Source organism: Leopardus geoffroyi, chromosome B4, assembly GCF_018350155.1.
Source record: "Leopardus geoffroyi isolate Oge1 chromosome B4, O.geoffroyi_Oge1_pat1.0, whole genome shotgun sequence".
Classification (NCBI taxonomy): domain Eukaryota; kingdom Metazoa; phylum Chordata; class Mammalia; order Carnivora; family Felidae; genus Leopardus; species Leopardus geoffroyi.
Genome location: NC_059341.1, coordinates 50,000,500 through 50,014,548, shown reverse-complemented (window position 1 = coordinate 50,014,548; position 14,049 = coordinate 50,000,500). Strand labels below are relative to the sequence as shown.

Below are 14,049 nucleotides of genomic sequence, written 5' to 3'. Positions count from 1 at the left end.
TATGTGTGTAGCATCATACTAGGCATGCCTAGATTTTTTCTGCCCGAGAAATTTTGGTGTGTGAAATATACTGTTCACTGCTATTTATTCTTTGTTTAATGCCCAATTTATTAAACATACAACTCTAACAAATGCAATTTCTCTAAACATTTGTACACCATTTAAACAGCTAATAAACCAAAACTTGTAAATGTAATAAATCAGATCCAACCATTTAAACATTGATTAGAAACAATTTTTCTAAACATTTCAATAAAATCCCATCTAATGAGCTTGAAGTATTTTAAAACCACACAGAAATTCTCACAATGAGTTAAAACATTTTTTTAAAAAGGCTTAAAGCTGGGGCACCTGGGTAACTCAGTTGGTTAAGCATCCAACTTTGGCTCAGGTCATGATCTCACTGTTCTTCAGTTTGATCCCCACATCAGGCTCTGTGCTGACAGCTCGGAGCTCAGAGTCTTGAGCCTGCTTCAGATTCAGTCTCTCCCTCTCTCTCTGCCCCTCCTCCGCTAGTGCGAGTGTGCACGCACGTGCTCACTCTCTCTCAAAAATAAATGTTAAAAAATTAAAAAAATAAAAAGGCTTAAAGCTGTAACAAAATTACTGATTTGAATTAATATTTCTAGATTTTGTTTCATATCTTCCTGAGACTACCTTAATAGTAAGTAATTCCTTTCAAAAAATAGAGGATATTGTCTCAACTCATTGAGGTTACAGGTGATGTGGTGTTGACTACATGAATGTTGGATGGGGCATGAAAATGAGCAGCTCTGCTGGAAATGATTCAAACTTGAGCCAATGCTTATCAAGTCGGCCAAGTTGGCCAATAATTTCATAATCATGCTTTTCTTGTTTTACATCAATGGAAACTTTTTTAAGTCCAAGTCTTTCAAATAGGTGATAATTTCCTATAACTCGATGCTTCTCCCCAATGGATGTGGGTTAGCATTATTGGAAACTTGTGTGTATGTCATTTTACATCTCATTATAAGTTATAGGATCATATAGAGATTTTTATCTACCAAGAAATAAGGAATTGAATCTATGTAGTCAAATTTCCTATAAGGACATTTGACTAATCCTCTGTCTTGTGTAAATTATTAGACACTCTTTTGAACTGATTATAATGCATTACCACCTGTGTTGATTAGTATTTTGCATTTTTGGTATGGCTTTATTTACAATTCTCTACACTTAATTCTTCTCCACTTAGAAGATAGAAACAAAACAAATTGACATTGTGTAAATGTGTATACATTCAGTAGAAGAAACAGGCCAAATATAGTATTATATTTAGTTTTTTAATATTATAACTATACTGTATAATTTACTGTATAACTTTTCCCTTTTTGAATTCAGTCATAAACTCATGGATTTTGTAGATTCAAATGCATTGTGGGTGAATTCAGTAATAGGTTATATTTCGTGTGTGTGTGTGTGTGTGTGTGTGTGTGGTTTTTACCACAGGTGTCAATCAAGAAAGTTTGTTTTGAAAGACACTACCTTAGAAAACGAGAAAGCCAAAAATAAAGGACTTGAGAGAAATGCAGAGTGCAGCACAAGGTGAGCACAAGGTGAACTGTTCCAGAAAAGGGTACTCAACCTGAAAATTACAGAGGCCAAATAACCGTAAAAGCAACAGTAACAGAAATCACTTAGAGAAAGAATATCAGTATAGTACATTAGCTGGACATTGGAAAGAAGAGAATAAAGAAACAGAAGAGTAAGTCAAGAGCTGAGACCATGACTTAACAACCCATATCTGGGAGGGTTTACCTCACTCTTCGTTAGATATTTGACAAGACCATATTTGTGCCAAATTGCTATCATTGGGTTTATGCAGACCTTTATTACTTTTAGGTAAACATGATTATTGTTTACCAGCAAACAGTTTTCTTAGTCATAATTAACCTCTTAATTTTTGTTTCCATTTAAGAAATTTAGTCCATCAGGGCACATTAGAAAAGACCTCACAATAGACATTTAAATACAGTTTTCTAAAAAAAAATTTTTAATGTTTATTTATTTTTGAGAGACAGAGACACACACACCGAACATGAGAAGGGGAGGGTCAGAGAGAGAGGGAGAAACAGAATCGGAAGCAGGCTCCAGGCTCCAAGCTGCAGGAGCACAGAGCCCAATGTGGTACTTGAACTCACAAACCGCGAGATCGTGACCTGAGCAGAAGTTGGATGTTTAATTGACTGAGCCACTCAGGTGCCCCATTTAAATTCAGTCTTAAAGAACCATTGAAAGATGGAAGGAATGTTGATGTTTTTACAGGGATCACCCTTAATTTAAGTTCACTAAGCAATTAGTTTCATGATGACTCATCTAGATAGTAGGCAATAGAAAGCCACCAAAGATTTTCAAAAAATAGATGGCATAAGAAATATCAGAGTTCAAGAAGTTGGAATCAAACTGAAATGTACAGGGTGGACTAGGGAGGGACAAGACGGGATGCTGGTGGTTCAGTCAAGAGGCCTTTGTAAAAACCAAGGAAAGAGATGAGCACTTACACGGTATAGTGATTGGAGAGTAAAATGAGGGGGGAAAGCAAGGGAAAGAGGCAAATTTTACTAAATATGACAGCTGACTAGATGTGAAGGGAACAATGGAGAAGAGTCAAATGTGACTCTGAGACTTGGGGATTTTTACCCTAAATTTTTATAGTTAATGTAGCAAACAGACCTACAAAAGAGAGAATAAGGAGGAGTGTATGCTCTCTGATGAATCTTTGAATATCAGGAACACTGTATTTTGTGTGAAAGTGCAGAGTTTTATTCCTGCATCAAAAATTTTGGGGGGCTTTGGGCTTTGGGGCACCTGGGTGTCTCAGTCAGTTAAGTATCTGACTTCAGCTCACATCATGATCTCACGGTTTGTGGATTTGAGCCCTGCATCAGACTCTGTGTTGACAGCTCAGAGCCTGGAGTCTGCTTCAGGATCTCTCTCTCTCTCTCTCTCTCTCTCTCTCTCTCTCTCTGCCCCTGCCCCTGCCCCACTCAAGCTCTGTTTCTCTCTCAAAAATGAATAAACTTAAAAAAAATTCTTTGGGTTTTAGGGAAAAAAGGAACTCAATACTGTGGGTTAGTGTGGCAGATCTTGCTAGTTTTCCACACAGCATCTGTATTCTCCCTCCATTCTTGCTAACAGCATATGGGGCAGTGAGGTGCTGAAGCAAAAACATGCATGTCACAGCTTCTCTTGCATCCAGGGATGGCCATTGGACACAGTTCTGGTCAATGGAATACAAAAATTAGTCAATGGAAGATTTCTGGGCAATTTTGGGCTTTCCTGATAGTCACACTACTCCTTCCCCCTTATTGTTTCCCTTTTCTTTCTGCCTGGAACTCAAATGGGAGCTAGAAGTGGACCAAAGTATAGATAATTGAGAAGATGAAATTGCAAATTTAAAAGTTTCTGGGCGGTGTTGAATTTGCGGAGCCACCAATGGGGAACAGATGTGAACAGACTTGAACTTCAACTGTCCCGCTTACTTCTGGACACCTTGTCACTGTAGTTGGGTTATTTCTTGTCATCACTGTGCTTGGGTTTCTGTTACATGCAGTCAAAAACAATCCCTAACTGGTATATACTTGTTTTTAGAAGCTTGGGAAATGTTATGATTTCAGTCTCAGCCTGATTCAGGGAAGGGAAATTTTGCCCTGAGTTTATAAGACCCAACATGATTTTATTCCTTCTCTCTCCAATTCAGGTCCTTCCTGTCACATAACAACCCATAATCCTCTGACAGGGGAAGCAAGAAGGTAGTTTCTAGTGTCTGTGTCTTATTTTACTTCTGATCTTATGAAGCCCCCAAACTCTACCCTGACTTTTGAAGTAAAGTTAGGATTCCTGTTAGAGTATTACAACATATCTACTTTTACATGTGGCCAGTGGGGAAGGCTGAGTTCTTATTAGACTGTCATAAAATACTATAGGCAGAAGGATGCAAAGGAAATAGCAAAGATATTTTCAAATAATTAGTGGGAACTACAGAGAAATCCAAAAGAAAGCCATTGTGCAAATGTCAGGCCACTCAAGGTATTTCACCTTGAAGAGACAATGTCAGATCCCTGCTTTGGATATAAAGGAAGTTTTGAAAGTCTTTCTGCCAGTCCCAAAATCCTATCTGAAGATGATTCCTGATCTATGAAGTTGCTCTCTTGTTTTCAGAAAAGTAGGAAAAACAAAGACAATATTTACATACAATTTATACAAATATATTTACTCAAAAATTGTTCTTTAATGAAATATTTACCTTTCTTACTTTGCTGGGGGCATACAAGTAACATTTCCTTTATGAAAACATGGTGATGGTAGATAATAGGTTTTGTTTTTTTATTATATCAAATATAAACTGTCGTGTGCTTCATCTTGTTTTCACCGTTAACATATATGTATATATTTAAGTATGAATACACAAATTTGTGAAATCTGTTAACTTTGTTTTATTTTGCTATGGATCCAAAATCTGGTTTTAACCTTGTGCTCCTCAAATAAAAATTACACATTTTATAACTACCTTCCAAACTAATCTTATGCTTAACCCTGCCTAGACTCCAAGTGCTACAGATTCCTCTGTCAACAGAACAGTGAACTTAATACTCTACTATTTTCCAAGGCATCAACTCAAGAGTACGTCTTTCCAGTTCCTTTTCCTTCCTCCCCATGCTTCTAGGAACACGTATTCAACACTTTCCATGTGGCAATCATTGTGTGACGTTCTGGAGCATGGAGAGGAAAGTGGAGGAGAGGAAGAAGGAAAGAAATGCAAAGGTTCCAGAATTTACAAGACATCCTTTGTTCTCAAGTAGCTCCCACTCCTTTGGGGAAGGGAGGGAGAACAACTCCATAGCAGTGTGATGTTATTATTAGAGAATGGACAAGATAATGTGGGAACAGAGAAAGGAGTGCCTCATTTTGAGAGTAGGAGCCATAATGTCTGAGAAAAAGCAGCCGAGTCTTAAGAAGTAGAGGTGCTTCCAGTGGATTAAGGAAAGGAGGGAAAGCTATTCCAGGCATCTACAAAGACCTCAAGGTATGAGAAATTCTAGTGGGTTAAAGAAACGGCAATTGGCACTTCAAGGGGCTACAGATTAAAATCTAATGGTGAAGGGCCTTGTCCCTATAGACCAGTGTAGGATAGCGGTCTCCAAATCTATACAGCTTTAAAAATATAGTTGTGTGTGTACATATGTATGTGTGTGTATATCAGATTTTCCAACTCAGTAGGTATGTTCTCATGCCCTATGATCTATGCATTTAAAAAACTCCATAGTAATGTTCATGATTCATCAGGTGTGGATATCACTGCCACAGAAGATTAGGAGCCAGGGGAAGGCATGATCAGATTTACATTTTAGGACATTCAATCTGGTGGTTTTATGAAAGCTCAAGTGGAGGCAGCTGGGACTATAAGATGGGGACCAGCTGATGCAGTTAAAAAGAATGCAGATTTAAAAAGCAATAGTGTAGAGCTGGGGAGAAGGTACACTTACTTCAAAGACACTTCAGAGATCGTACAGGAGGGGGGTGGTAGTTTGTTGGGAACGAAGATGAGTTTTAGACTCAACGCTTTTGAATTGCCTTAGAATAGAATTCAGAAATACAAGCATTTACACTTTAAAAAAGAATTCATGATGAGAAACCTGAAGAAATAAAGTTTTATGCACCTGGGTGGTAAAGGTAGTACCTGAACTCTTGAAGTCATATTACTTAGACAACCTACTGAAATCAGAAAGCAAATCCTACCTTCTCAAGTGTAAAAATCTCATTTAAAATATTAAATTCCATCTGAAGTTGATGGGATCTACAACAGTTAATGAATTAAAGAAATTAGAGTGACAGATTGTGTTTTACCCTGATCTACCATATTAATTTGACTTAATATGTCATTTCAGAGTTTCCTTTTTGGTGCCAAGGCAGAATTCTACCTGGGATTCCAGTTTCTATACATCCTACATGATCCCAATGACTATTTTTTAATGTCTTTTCTTCTCTCAAAACCACTTCTTGCACTTGTCCCTCAAAAAGACTGTTGGGGCTACAGCCAGAAGGAATTGATGATTCTGAAATTTTGAATTTCATTTATACACTTAGTTCTTTCACACACAGTGAACCCCATGAAGTACAATGACAGATGGTAATGTATCAGTGTTACAGATTACTTATAGCCTTGCTTCAAAGTTAGAGTATAAAACTAAATGGATAAAATTGTTTTTAGCTCTTTCAATAAAGTGTCCCCAGAAAAGGAAATAGCTCATTACATAGATTCTATCCTAATAAGGAGACCAAATAACTCTTTCCAGTAGTCAACAGCCCTCTTCAACCAACATTTCTCCCTTCAAGCCTAAATCCTTTGTGTTTCACTTTTAGCCTTGGACTGTCCATTCTGCCTTTAGTGGTGATAGATAAAAATGCTTACCAACTGTTCTCTGAATAAAAAACTTAAAATACTCCTAGATTACTCATCTTGAAGTCTTTCCTCATCCAGAATAACCCCCAATCTTTTGATCTTTCCTGAAAGGTCGTATTTTCTAAAACTTGGATAATTTTGTTGGCTTTCCTCTGAACATTTTGATGCTTTCACATGTATTTTTGGTTAAGGAACTTGGAAATAGGCACCATAGTCTGCCTGGTGTGAAATGTATTAAAAACCATAGCTAATGAAGGAGCACCATGTCTTATATTGCTGCTTTACATATGAAATCAATATCATGCTTCTTTTTTTCTAATGCAAAGGCAACTTTACTAATTTTGGCCAGTTTGTATGGTTCCACTATGTGCCAGAAGTATTTTCCTACGTATTGCTTGAGGATTCCCATGATGTTTGCATAGTCTAATTTTCCTTTCTTTGTCACAAGTGAACATCTGTGTCCATATCTCACATGTTAAAATTTGGTCTAGCACCATAGTAGTATGTCTTCTATTCACCTTAAGGTTCTTTAGAATTCTTAGTATCTCCCCCAAATTGCTAACTATCCCTATCTTTTCCAGACATGTTTTCTGAACTCTCTCTTTTGTCAGCCAGCAGTATATGTTAAACCAAGCCCACAAACAACTCTTATGAAAGTCGCTAACTAACTGATAGCCATCGTTTTGGTACAATGTTCACTTTTGTGTCTACTTGGAGGCATGTGAATTCCACCTTGGGAGGAAGGGTTGGTAAAATTGGAAGTGAGCTAGGGAAAAATAAAACTTAGGGCAATAGGGAGATCAAAGCAAAAGACAAAGTTTTTAAAATGCTAGAAAATAAAAGAAGCGGAAAGGGAATCAAATCTGAAGGAGACCAGAGGCAGACACTGAGTTCAAGGTCAAAGGATAGGATCCAGGTTATCAAAGTGAGAACAGTAAGAACACATGAGGGTAAATGGGGTAGAGGAGAGCAGACACATGGCGATTACCCAGCAATAATTTCTCCCACAAATAGTTTAGGTTTACCACTATGGACAGATCTGGTAGGGCTCAGGGATGTGACAGCCTGGCTTCCAAGGCCTAGAAGAATAGACCAAAGGTGATACAGATGAATTTCCCAACTGACTGCCTAGAATGCTTTTAAAGGATCAAATGAAAGAGAAAGTTCAAGTTAAGAATGGACATCATTTCCCATTGATTCTACCAAGTCGAGCATTCTCTTGCAAAAAAAAAAAGGCATTGTTTGAAAAAAAAATTCAAAACTTTTTTTTTTATTATCCTGCAATTCTATTTCTTGAATTCAAAACCATTGCCTATATATTCTTTGATATGTGGAGGCTATTTTCTGGCTTTTAAAAAAGCCATCCCTATCCCTGCTCCACTCAATACATGAGGGAACATTTAGCCTTGTGTTTTATATGCCATCCCTTACTATATGCAGCCCCCTAGAATACATAATAAAAAGATAAATGAAAAGCACATTAGAAATGCACCTAGTGGCGGGAATCCAGCCGGTGTTGATTGCAGATGTTTTGTTTGAATCGGTGGCTGTGTTGTGGGAGAGAAACGCCGTTTATATAAATGATAGTATTGCCAGAGAATTCTGGGAGGGAAGAACAAAAACAAATACCATCTTTGTCTCAAATATGTATATCAAACCTATGTATTTCATATCATTTTCTTCTAGATTATCTTATTTATACATCCAGATTGTATTTATTTATCAATTATTGTTATTCTTTTTGGGTTATTTTATTAATACTTCTTTATTACATGGAATAACAAGATAAAGATTGACTCAGTCTGAGTTGACACTCCACTGCCTTAAGATAGAAGTTAAAATTCCATAGTTTCCAAATCCAAAATAATAAATGCTTTCATCTCCGTTTTCAAATTCATTTTCTTCCACCTTACCACATGCCCCATGCTCCAGCAACATAACTTTTCATTCTTCCCTAAATGGGCATGTTCTATGTTGCCTCTTGTTTCTGTCTCTGCTGATTCCTCTGCCTGGAATGTCCCAAGTTTTCTTCTCTGCCTGGCAAACACCTACTCAACCTGACAAGTGCCTGCTTTTCAGAAATCGCTTGTGGAAAAGCCTCTCTCCTCTTGAAGACTGAATTATACACACTCTTTTCAGTATTCTTTTACTAGAGAACTCACACTGTTATAAAACAATTGGTTGCAAATGTGTTTTGCATCCTTTGCTAGACTGTGAACACATGAAGAGTTCTCCAGGATCTATAACCATACCTTGCATAAAAGAGTTGCTTAACAGAAAAATTTGATGGGCTAATCATTCAATTGGACAATGAGATTTACCATTCCAGAATGTTTACATAATCCTGAAATCTCCAGATCAATAGCTCATGGCTAAAGTATTCAAAAATGTCCCAAAGGGCCTGATGAGCTAGGAGAAAAAGATTTGGGAAAAAATTAACCAAGAATAAAGCAAGGCTCAATGTCAGTATGTCTTGTGGAAAAGCAGATGTTCCTGTTTCCGGGGGAGCCCATAGAGACAAACGGGTGACTGAGCCTCACAACTGATCAGTCTAAATGACAGGGCGATAGGTGATGCTGATTCTACAGATCAAGGGTGTGCAGGGTCTAGTTTACAACCAGAGTCTATTGTAAACTGTGCCCACCCTCACCTTTACTATTTTTCCCCTGACAAGTGAATAAAAAGGTAGAATGCCAGATTATCCATGATTCCACAAAACGGACACAAATTAGAGTCCTCTGTCTTACATGCCAACTCTTTCTGCATTAAAACAACAAGAAAAATGAAGCAAAACAAGAAAATAAGACTCATTTCTTTAAATACAAGTTAAAAAATGCAGTCAGCTCAACTCACTGGCTCTGTTTTGAAGTGGCCAGAAGAAGAGAGAGATTCTGTGGAGGCTAAACCTCCGAAGCTATGGGGACACGTATTCTTTACATTTACCTGAGATTCAACAAGAAGACATTTCTTATTAGTGCTATTAATAACCTCTTGTGGGATTTGCATCAGCTCCTAGGTGAGCCACACAAAATTTTATACATTTGGTACAAAAGCAACTCTGAATATTGATGAGACAGACATGCTTTAGTTCTTTCAGTATTGCTTTGTACACAGGATGTAAAATAAAATGAGCAATGCATTATGTGAAACAGCAGGCTTGTCAAAATATTCAGGTAGTGGTGCACCTGGGTGATTCAGTCTGTTGAGTGTCAAACTCTTGATTTTGGGTCAGGTCATGATCTCACAGTTCATGGGATTGAGCCCTGCATCAGGCTCTGCACTGGCAGGGCAGAGCCTTCTTGGGATTCTCTCTCTGCCTCTCCCTCCCTTATGCTCTCTCTCTCTCTCTTTCCCTCAAAAGAAATAAATAAACATTTTTTTAAAAATGTTCAGGTAGTGCATGCTACAGAAAGGTGGATGAAACCATTTATCTAATCCACCCTTGGGAAATGGCAGAATCCTAAATTGTTTGCAATAAGAATCTGTGACAGAGATGAACCTTTGTGGATCCCAAACACTTCAACTCAGTGGAGTTAAAATGGCTAGCTGTCCCCGATGATAAAATCAACTGTTTATGCTTCTGTTTTACAGCTCACAGTTCCCTTTCTTCCTCTCTTGAAAAATATCACACATTAATAAACATCAACGAAAAATATTTCTAGTCTGAAATTAAGCCCTATAGCTTTGATGGATCATTAAACTCCACTCATAGATTCTTTCCTGGGTCCAGTTTGAAGTTTTTGTGGTTAGAATGCTAATTTTCTTAACTCTCAGCCACCATTTTAGCTCAATTTCTTTGACAGGGACTACCAGGGATGCAGAGGGAAAGAAACACTTACCAGGACTGGCCTTGGTGCTTTTTTGCTCCAAGCAAGCAAACAAGAACAAGATTATAGTGGCCCTGAATGGAATCAGAAATGGAAGGGAGCTCTTCTCCCCCCACAAGAGGCTTCTTAAAGAAAAACAACTTTAAGATGCAATCTGTATCAGGGAAGCCACTCGACACCTGCTAGAAGTTCCTGTGATTTTGCAATCCATCCTGAGCATCAACACCTGAAGATATAGCTGCTGAACTTGTTTCCTCCTGGACATGACTAACTGCCTGGTTTTGAATCCAGGAAGCTGGAGGCACCCTAGACTCAATGACAGACACACAGGAGATGCCAAGGGCAGCTTTCAATGTGAGCCTGAAGTTTTACATTTTAAGAAGACAAATGAACAGCGTTACCTGTTTACTTCAATATTGACAAAGGAAAAGCCCGTGGCCCCCTTGCACCTGTTAATACTTGCTCCTTATACGGATGTGACCCATGCAGCTGCTCATTTCAATTAGCCCAGGGCCAGTCTTGGCATTTACCCACAGAAACAATACTGCACAAAGAAGTGCCTCTGTGCATTCATACTGGCATTCTTCCAAGTCACACTCAGCTTCTGCACATTTTCCCAACCTGTCTCCCTGAGTGTAAGTCCCTAAAAGCTAAATGCTGGATGCTTAAGTCCCTAAAAACTAAAGGAGTCCTTCTGTTTCACTTAATGATACCTTTTAATTTTCCTTTAAACCATCATTTCTCCTTTGCACCTCCCTTTTATTTTTTTTTTCTCAACCTTCATCCTTCTCCTTTGAGACACTCAGAAATGACATTGTTCTCACTTTTTAGCAACAATGACAAAAAAGATGAAAGAACATTGATGTTAAGAATTCTCCTTATTTGTCAAATCAAAAAAAAAAAAATCTAAATAAAAAGTGATTGCCCAGCCTGTGTCTCTTTTGCTTCAGTGTTAAGTTTGTTTTCAAAATTAGGTCCTTGGTTAGAAGGGATCATAAGCCCCCCCCACTCTGATTCACCTCTATCATCACTTTGGGAGGGGGGTGGGTGGTAGGGTGGAGACAATCCTTTTGCCTTTACTCAGTGATGAAAACATCTATGGCAGCTTCCTCCCTGAATTGCTACTAAAAGCATCACCATTCTCTGCCTCTCTTTCCTGAGCGCCATCAGACATTACTTTTTCATATGAGTTATATTGAATGTGCCCTTTTATGACATGCCTAAGAGATGCTTAGAGACATTTCTTTATTCACTCCCCAAGTCTTCACTGTTGCTAGCACTGGAAATTTATCACCTCGTGGGCAAAGACCATGCTCTTACTTTTAGTGAAGCTCTCATCTTGCTGAGAAACATTTGATATATGCCCAGTGCTGGAAAAGTTTTTTTTCATTCCGATAATGAGGGGTGGGCACCTTCAAAACTACTTGTCTGTTATATTACACATGGACAGTGAAATACCCTGCCCCAGCCCACAGTGGAGAGTTACTTCCTTTTGCTTCATGATAGAAAATGAGCCAGCTCACTGGGTCTGTCTTGTGTCTATGCAACCATCTGGAACAACATGTCAAGGGGTAGGCAGACATGTTTACCATGCCGCCATCGCTTCCATAAACTGGCCTCAGTGGGTAACTTCTTCTCCATTTGCCAGGAGATACATCTGCAGACAATCTCGTCTTTCAGTCTGAGTGTTTACACATTTAGTAAGAGGGCAGGTTCTATAAAACTCCTATATCTGTATATATTTGTTTTGCTGTCAAGTTCCCTGTAGTTTTTGTTTGTTCAGGGGCTGAGTTTGTAGCAGGTGTTTGGAACAATTAACAGAAGCAGGGATACCAGTAGTGGGCAAAGGGTGGAAGAGTATAAAACAAAGGCTTGACATTTTAAAAAACAAGACCCTTAAAAAATACACTTAAGAACCCGCAGACTAGAATGCACCGATGGCATTATGTTTAATCTATTATAATTAAACTATGAATATGTGCCTTGGCCATAAAATATTAGCCCAAGTTTAAAAACATCACTTTTTATGAATATATTTTATGTGATTTCTTTTAATGCTAAAACCATATTTTATAGGACCTGTAAAAAGCTTGAAAAATGAGACATATATCAGATCTTTCCATGCAAATGACAGAATCAGTCCATTCTGTTTGCTCTGGGTTGCGAAAATGCACATACAGAGAGAACAACCAGGAATGCTTTGAGCGTTTTTGCTATTTGCAGAAACTTATAATCAGATGGAGGGAGTCTTTTTGCTTCTGTGTGGGTGACTAAGATAGTTAATTGGAGCTATGCCAAAGAGTCTTTTTCATATCAAAGCAGTTTGGGGAAAATTATATTTATTTGGATGGTTTCACACTTTGAGTTTTGATTTCATTAAAATCAGCATGAATTTACAATTATAGATTTCTAAGTTATTCCATAAGCATAAATGCCAACTCATTTATGTTCTAACAAATAACACAGTCCAAACACTTTGCCTAGAGAAGAATAACTCATCTCAATCCTCTGTTTTTCATTATTTTAACAAAGGAAGTTGAAATAGGTCTTTCTACTAATATCTACTGACCATGTCTTTGAAGGACAGACAGCACTAGGTGCTCCAGTTAGATCAGTGGAGGACATTTGCCCCCTACGTGAAGTTCCCGCTTTATTTGTAGAGACAGTTATAGTAACATTTATAAAAATATAATAATTGGTAGAATTGTGTACCAGTTACTCCCACGTGAAAGAATAATATGAAATGCTTCTACTAGGGTCATGGGCATGACCTTGTTGAAAATGTAATAGTTTATTTAACTAAGCCTGAGAGAATGATCAGAAAGAAGACATATAGTCAGTCATCTTTCTTTGGCATTTGAATCAGCAGAATATCACCGGGTTGCTAAATAAACAGACCAGGGGGTTATAAAGAATATTGAGAAATCCCTGAAGTGAAACAAGTCATTGTCACACTGGTCTGGATATTCTAGGAAAGACAAAACTAATTTACCAAGTATTGGTAAGGAAGAAAGAGAGAAAGAGAGTAAGACACTGCAAAAAGATTGTATATAAAGTATCACTAAAGGGGAAAAGAGCTGAAGTTAAACAGAAAGTGTCCTGAAATTAGTAGTCATATGTAGAATGAATGAGGTTAAGTGAATTAATGAATACTTCAGGATTCAGGTAAATCTAGGCCCTCCTGTCCCTGAACCACCAGGGCTAAGAGCTCTCATTTGACTTTCATCTTATAATAGATGTTAAACCAAAATGGCATTCACCCTTCTACCCTCTTCTCCAAACCACGTTGACTCTTGCTGGGTGTTTCACATTCCCATTCTTCATGGCAAACCCTTTCATTCAAACATAGAAATCTTCCTAGGTCAAGTGATGGGTAGATTCACATAATAGGCCTTACTAAGGATTGTTGGCTAGAATATATCGCTAGCACTAAAATGTATATTCTCTACTATCCTTTTACCTAGTGCATCTTGCATTAGGCTTTGTCACTTATCAAAGACAAAATGACTGTAAAGTAAAATTCATCATCTGTAGCTATTAAGCCACCACAAATTGATAACATCCCCAAGAGAACAGACATATGGCTGACTGCCTAGATATATGACATTAGGAAAAAGAAAACAATGCTTCATAAACACTGGATATTTTTTTTTCCTGTATGATAAGCTTCTTAAGAATTTAGGTCTTACCATTAGCTTATTTGGACCAATGTCTGTTTTCATTTTCATTCCTGGTATCTTTAAGCTTTCTAAACAACTCTCTTTGTATAACCTCCCCTCTCAAACTCTTCCTCATAAC

At 37.8% G+C, this 14,049-nt stretch overlaps 1 long non-coding RNA gene across 1 annotated transcript; it reads left to right on the top strand.

Annotated features, from left to right (window-relative positions):
- Positions 1 to 4,634: 4,634 nt before the first annotated feature.
- On the top strand, positions 4,635 to 11,179 carry LOC123590786. Its single transcript, XR_006708974.1, has 2 exons — positions 4,635 to 5,047; positions 10,228 to 11,179. It is a non-coding gene; the product is annotated as an uncharacterized LOC123590786 (long non-coding RNA).
- The last annotated feature ends 2,870 nt before the right edge of the window (positions 11,180 to 14,049 follow it).